This window comes from Cricetulus griseus, chromosome 2, assembly GCF_003668045.3.
Source record: "Cricetulus griseus strain 17A/GY chromosome 2, alternate assembly CriGri-PICRH-1.0, whole genome shotgun sequence".
Lineage (NCBI taxonomy): Eukaryota > Metazoa > Chordata > Mammalia > Rodentia > Cricetidae > Cricetulus > Cricetulus griseus.
In genome coordinates, this window is record NC_048595.1 from 295,248,919 (window position 1) to 295,256,060 (window position 7,142).

The following is a 7,142-nucleotide window of genomic DNA, read 5'->3' on the forward strand; positions in this document are numbered from 1 at the left end:
AAAGGAAAACCCATTATAATAATGACTGATTTCTTAAAACTTTGAAAGTGAGAAGAACCTGGAACAAGACATTCTAAGACTTAAAAGATTATGACAACCAACCAAGAATAAAATACCCAGAAAATTTTCTGCCATGATTGTAGGGAGACACTGTAGCCCTGCCTCCTAGTAGCCCAGACAGGTGTGCCGGGACACACCAGTGAGGGCGTGGTGAGGGGAGGTCTAAAGGTGACTCGGGGAGGATTCTTAAGGGATGGTGGACATGTGGATACCCCTTCTTCCTTCTCTCTGGCCTGGATGCCTTGCTGCCCCTGGCACGCTTTGGCTTGCGCTTGGCTGGTGTTTATCTGAATAAAGAAACCTTAGCCTTACTGACTGCAGATCATCTCTTCACCTGACGCCCAACTGAACACCCACGACCCGCGTGGCTAGCATGCCTGCTGGGGCTCTGTGCTGGACTGTGGAAAACTCATGGCCGTTAAACAGTGAGTTAAGCTCCCTGGTCCTTCCTGCCCATAACTGCCTCTGCGCCACTGCTCCTCTTCTCAGGTGCCGCACAGCCCCATCTACCGACTCAGGGCTTGTGGTCCGGTGGTCGGCTCCCACCGTCCCTGCTGGCCTTGCCATCGGCCCAGCTAGCTCAGTTGGTAGAGCATGAGACTCTTAATCTCAGGGTCATGGGTTCGAGCCCCACGTTGGGCGCCAAGTGAAGAGATGTATCTGCAGTCAGTAAGGCTAAGGTTTCTTTATTCAGATAAACACCAGCCAAGCGCAAGCCAAAGCGTGCCAGGGGCAGCAAGGCAACCAGGCCAGAGAGAAGGAAGAAGGGGTATACACGTGTCCACCATCCCTTAAGAATCCTCCCCGAGTCACCTTTAGACCTCCCCTCACCACACCCTCACTGGCGTGTCCCGGCACACCTGTCCCGGCTATTAGGAGGCAGGGCTACAGTGTCTCCCTACAATTCACCTTTTAGTCTAAAGGAGGATTAAAACTTAATAGTGTAAAAAATAGGAGAAAGACTTTCATTGACATAAACAGCCTAAAACAATTATATACAACAAATGAAACCTAAAGAAAGTACAGGAAGTAATATTTGGGGATAAAGAGAGGAATGAGAAAAGCCAAAACAGTGTAGAAAGAAATAAAAAGTCATAATTATTAAAACATATGTACCTGCCCTTGTTCTATTTAAAAATATGGCCTCTTTGTTATATCAATTGTTATTGCATGCATATTGTATATATGTGTACATTTATATTCCTTGATATAAACTAGTGAGTCAGTGCTACTTGTATGTATGTTTTCAGGGCTGATGATTTGGTATTGAATAACCTATTGATATGCCTTTTCCTGAAATCTCGAAATTTGCAGGCAAATGGATAGAACTAGAAGAAACCATCTTAAGTGAGGTAACCCAGTCACAGAAAGACAAACATGGCATGTACTCACTCATATACCGATATTAGACATAGAGCAAAGGCTTGCCAGACTACAATCCACACCTCCAGAGAAGCTAGGAAACAAGGAGGACTGTAAGAAAGACATATATGGTCCCATGGAGAAGGGAAAAGGGACAAGAGCTCCTAAACAAAGTGGGAGTATGGGGGGAGTGGTAGGGAGGGAGGGAGGGAGGAGAAAGAGGAGAGGAGAAGAGGAGGGGGGAGAAGAACATGAGGGATCAGGAAGATTGAGTTGGGGGATGAATAGAGGAGAGCAAGAAAAGAGACACATCAATAGAGGGAGCCGTTATAGGTTTAAAGAGAAATCTGGCACAGGGAATTGTACAGAGATCCACAAGGATGACTCCAACTAGGATTCTAAGCAGTAGTGGAGAGGCTACCTTAAATGCCCTTCCCCTATAATGAGATTGATGACTGACTTAAATCCTATCCTAGAGCCTTCATCCACTAGTTGATGGAAGCAGAAGCAGGCACCCACAGCTAAGCACTGAGCCTAACTCCTGAGTCCAGCTGTAGAGAGGGAGGAGTAACAAACAAAGGGGTCAAGACCATGCTGGGAAAACCCACAAAAACAGCTGACCTGAGCAAGTAGGAACTCATGAACCTCAGTCTGACAACTCGGGAACCAACATAGGACAAAACCAGGCCCCCTGAACCTGGATGTCTGCTAGGAGAACTGGGCAGTCTATGGAGCCTCTTGCAGTGGAATCAGGATGTATTCATAGTGCACTAATAGACTTCTTAGCCTAGATACATGGGGGAAGGGCCTAGGCCCTGCCCCAAATGACTGGATAGATTTTTGATGATCCCTCATGGAAGGCCTCACCCGCCTGGGGGAGTGGATGGCAGGGTGGGTGGGAGGCATGGAAGGATGGGAGGAAGAGGGAACTGGGATTTATATGTAAAATAAGATTGTTTCTAATTTAAATAAAATTTATTAAATAAAAAAGCATTTTCCTCCAATTTTTTTGTTAGAAACAAGATTGTTTTACATGTCAATTCCAGTTCCCTCTCCCTCCTCTCTTCCACTGCCCCCCCCCAACTAACACCCTAACTATCCCATACCCTTTCTGCTCCCCAGGGGGGGTGAGACGTTCCAAAGGGAGTCTTCAGAGTCTGTCATATCCTTTGGGATAGGGCCTAGGCCCACCTCTGTGTGTCTAGGCTCAGGGAGTATCCCTCCATGTGGGATGGGCACCCAAAAGTCCATTCTTAAGCTAGGGATAAATACTGATCTACTACAAGTGGCCCCATAGATTTCTGGTCTCCTCACTGACACCCATGTCCATGGGGGGTCTGGATAAGTCCTATGTCGGTTTCCCAGCTATCAGTCTGGGGATCATGAGCTCCCCCTTGTTCAGGTCACCTATTTTTGTGGGTTTCACCAGCATTGTCTGGACCCCTTTGCTCATCACTCCTCCTCTGCAACTGGATTCTAGTTCATTTCAGTGTTTAGCTGTGGCGTCTGCTTATACTTCCACCAGCTACTAGATTAAGGCTATAGGGCGCCATATAAGGTAGTCATCAATCTCATTATCAGGGGAGGGCATTTCAGGTAGTCTCTCCTCTGTTGCTTAGATTGTTAGTTGGTGTCATCCTTGTAGATCTCTGGGCATTTCCCTAGTACCTGATTTCTCTTTAAACCTATAATGGCTCCCTCCATTATGGTATCTCTTATCTTTCTCTCCTCCATTCTTCCCCCAATTCAACCTTCCTGTTCCCTCATGTCCTCCCCACCCCTCCTCTTCTCCCCTTCTCATTTTCCTAGCTCCCTCTCCCCTCACCCCATGTTCCAATTTTCTCAGGAGATCTTGTCCCTTTCCCTTTCTCTGGGGGACCAAGTATGTCTCTCTTAGAATCCTCCTTGTTTCCTAGCTTCTCTGGCAGTATGGATTGTAGGCTGGTAATCCTTTGCACTATGTCTAAAATCCATATATGAGTGAGTACATATCATGCTTGTCTTTTTGTGATTGGGTTACCTTGCTAAGAATGGTTACTTCTAGTTCCATCCATTTGCCAGTGAATTTCAAGATTCCATTTTTTTTTCTGCTGAGTAGTACTCCATTGTGTAAATGTACCACATTTTCTCTATCTATTCTTCAGTTGAGGGGCATCTAGGTAGCTTCCAGTTTCTTGATATAACAAATAATGCTGCGATGAATATCGTTGAACAGATGTCCTTGTTGTATGAATGTGTGTCTTTTGGGTATACACCTAAGAGTGGAATTGCTGGATCTTGTGGTAGACTAATTCCCACCTTCCTGAGGAATCGCCATACTGTTTTCCAAAGTGGCTATATGAGGTGGCATTCCTACTAGCAGTGGAGAAGTGTTCCCCTTTCTCCACATCCTCTCCAGCATAAATTGTTGTTGGTGTTTTTTATTTTAGCCATTCTGACAGGAGTAGGTTGGTATCTTAGAGATTTTTGATTTGCATTTCCCTGATGGCTAAGGATGTTCAACACTTTCTTATATGTCTTTCAGCCATTTTTGATTTCTCTATTGAGAATTGTCTATTTAGTTCTGTACCCCACTTTTTAATTGGACTATTTGGTGTTTTGGAGACTAGCTTATTGAGTTCTTTGTAAATTTTGTAGTTCAGCCCTCTGTCAGATGTGTGGTTGGTGGATATCTTTTCCCAGTCTGTGGGCTGCTGTTTTGTCTTGCTGACTGTGTCCTTTGCCTTACAGAAGCTTCTCAGTTTCAGGAGGTCCCATTTATCAATTGTTGGTCTCAGTGTCTGTGCTACTGGTGTAATGTTCAGGAAGCAGTCTCCTGTACCAAATTAATTCAAGGGTATTTCCCACTTTCTCTTTTAATAGGTTCAGTGTGGCTGGGTTTATGTTGAATCTTTGATCCATTTTGACTTAAGTTTTGTGTATGGCGATAGGCTTGGGCCCATCTGTAGTCTTCTACATGTCCTAATCCAGTTATGCCAGCACCATTTGTTGAAGATGCTTTCTTTATTCCATTGTATATCTTTAGCTTCTTGGTCAAATATCAGGTGTTCATAGGTGTGTGGATTAATATCAGTGTTTTCAACTTGATTCCATTGGTCTACCTGTCTATTTTTGTGCCAATACCAAGCTGTTTTCAGGACTATAGCTCTATAATAGAGCTTGAAGTCAGGGATGGTGATGCCTCCGGAATTTCCTTTATTGTACAGGGTTGTTTTGGCTATCCTGGGTCTTTTGTTTTTCCACATAAAGTTAAGAATTGTTCTTTCAAGGTCTGTGAAGAATTGTGCTGGGATTTTGATGGGAATTGCATTGAATCTGTAGATTGCTTTTGGCAAGATTTCCATTTTAATATAAAAAGGGGTATTTTCGAGCAAGAGATCAGTTGTTTGATAGAGAAACTGGAGGAAGGGGTAGTCAAGGTAAGCAATAGTTGAAAAATGTCTAAGAATATATAGAATTATTCTAAACAGTATCACAGTGTAGGCCCCAAAATACAGGATACAGATGTAACTAATTAAAAAAAGGACAAGTCAGTAATGTCAGATATAATAGTGATGCAGGAAATGGGCCACAGGTCACCTGGGGTCTGAGATAACAATAGTGCAGAAATGTTATAGCTCAGTTAGCTACTGCCTTCAGTAAGTACAAAGCAAGCTTAGGTCCTGTATTACAAGAATATGTAGGTAGAAGTGATAGATAAAACAGGGAACACCAAGCTTGTCATAATCCTTTCCTTAGTCCTCAGGGCATGCTTAGCAAGATACCTACACTGTAGGTAATGCTCAATAAAAAGCTTGTTGAATAAATGATGGAAACCTCAGATTTCTGGATGTCAGCATCTATTCTATACACACTGTACTATTCACAGCCTTCAGAACTGTGCTTGTCATAGCTCAGTAAGTATTTGCTGAAGGGTTGACAGTGATGAAAGTCCTCAAATATGATCATGAAAGATGAATTCCACAAGGTTTTTGCAGTGCCAATCTGTCCCTGAAACTATTTACAAGGTTTTATCTGCCACCTACTTTGACAGGGTAGTCACCTTTGGAAAATTATTTGTCTCAGTGTCAAATTCGGGGGAACTGGCAATCCAAAGACAGTCCAACAAAAAGTTTGCTACACAGCAGACCTCATCCAGACATCTAATTGGAAAATGTGAATTGTTTGTATAAATTGACCTAAGATACAGAGTACAGACATTAATAGTAAAGGTCCATTTCATTAAAGAAAGTAGATCCTAACAAGCATTTGATCATGGGATGTTAAAATGCATTATACTTATGATAATGTCATTGATTTATTTAGGGACCTTAGTCCATGAGGAATCACAAGTTGAACAAAAACAAATTAAAATATTTTCTTCCAAATATATAAATAATGTTATAAATGTTTGTAATAAATAAGAAGCATACTGTTTTTACTTTAGGAAGCTGATTAACCTTAGAAAAATATTTAACAGATGTTTGTTCAATTGCATTTGTTGTCCTTGTTACACACTCTTTAAAACAAACCCCCTTTCTTGCCTAATGCACCAATAAACTACCAACAATCATTCTAATACTTTCCTAATTTCCTAGTCAACTTATATGTGTGGTTACATCTTGCCAAAGTTATCTGAATAAGATGCCCAAAACATTCCACTTTCATTCTCTTTTAATACATAGATCGTTCTGACTTATTCCCTCTATTAGTTGATAATCAAACAGTGAAAGGAAAAAAATGAGTGGGCTGCATAGAAAATCAGCTTGTCTATTCTTTGAGCTTCCTTTGCCAACCTGCACTTGCATTGGTTGGTTAGTCATGGTCATTTCTTGTCAAGTATTATCTTCAGTGTGCAATGAGGCACAGCTGAACTATTTTGTAATACAAAAACAAATGATTAACTGGCAAATATGCCCAGAAAATCAAATAAAAACAAGCCTGACAGTGTATTAGAAATGTCTGGATAGAAACAGCAGCACCACATGACATGTCATGTTATTGATTTGCACTAGAAGGGAGAAGAGCCTGAAATGAAGCAAGAAGGGACTTTTTCTCAAACTTTGTAACTAATAATGTTTTGTAATTGAAAGAGGTTTCATGCTGTGATTATAGAAGGCTTGTCTAGTTTTGTAAGGCTTATTTCTAGCACATAAATTATTTCCCTTGAGCTCCATTTCCCTCATAACCTACCAGTGTTCTTCACCTTTCCTTTTCTCTTTCCCCACTTATTTCCCTCCTAATACAGTATTGCTAACTTGAGGATGAAAGAAAGAAGGATGGTCACTGGGAATCTGGAATGAATGTTCTATGGTGTATCTTGGCATTAAAGGTTGATTCCTGTGCCCAACTTAATTTATGGAAATCCTGATTCTTTCATAATATAATTGTATAAATGATGTTAATTCAATATGACTAATGTGCTTATAAAAGAAGTTTGGAACCATGCAGTTACATAGGGAGGATAACGAAAAGTCAAAAAATATGACCACTCACAAGCCAAAGAAAAATCTGAGAATGAAGCTTTCATCATGGCCTCAATAGGAATAAAACATATTAACACCTTTTAATCATGGACTTCTAGTCTCCATAAGAGGGAAAATACATTTCTGTTGCTTCAGCCACTATGTCTGTGACATCTTTATAGACTAACTCTGGTACACTAATACACAGATGGCCCTTTGATTTACAGTGTGATTATTTCCCTATTAACTCATTATAGTTGAAGGTATTAAAAGAAA

General features: G+C 41.4%; 1 non-coding gene across 1 annotated transcript; it reads left to right on the top strand.

Moving 5' to 3' along the window:
* Nucleotides 1-629: 629 nt before the first annotated feature.
* On the top strand, nt 630-702 carry Trnak-cuu. Its single transcript has one exon. It is a non-coding gene; the product is annotated as a tRNA-Lys (tRNA).
* The last annotated feature ends 6,440 nt before the right edge of the window (nt 703-7,142 follow it).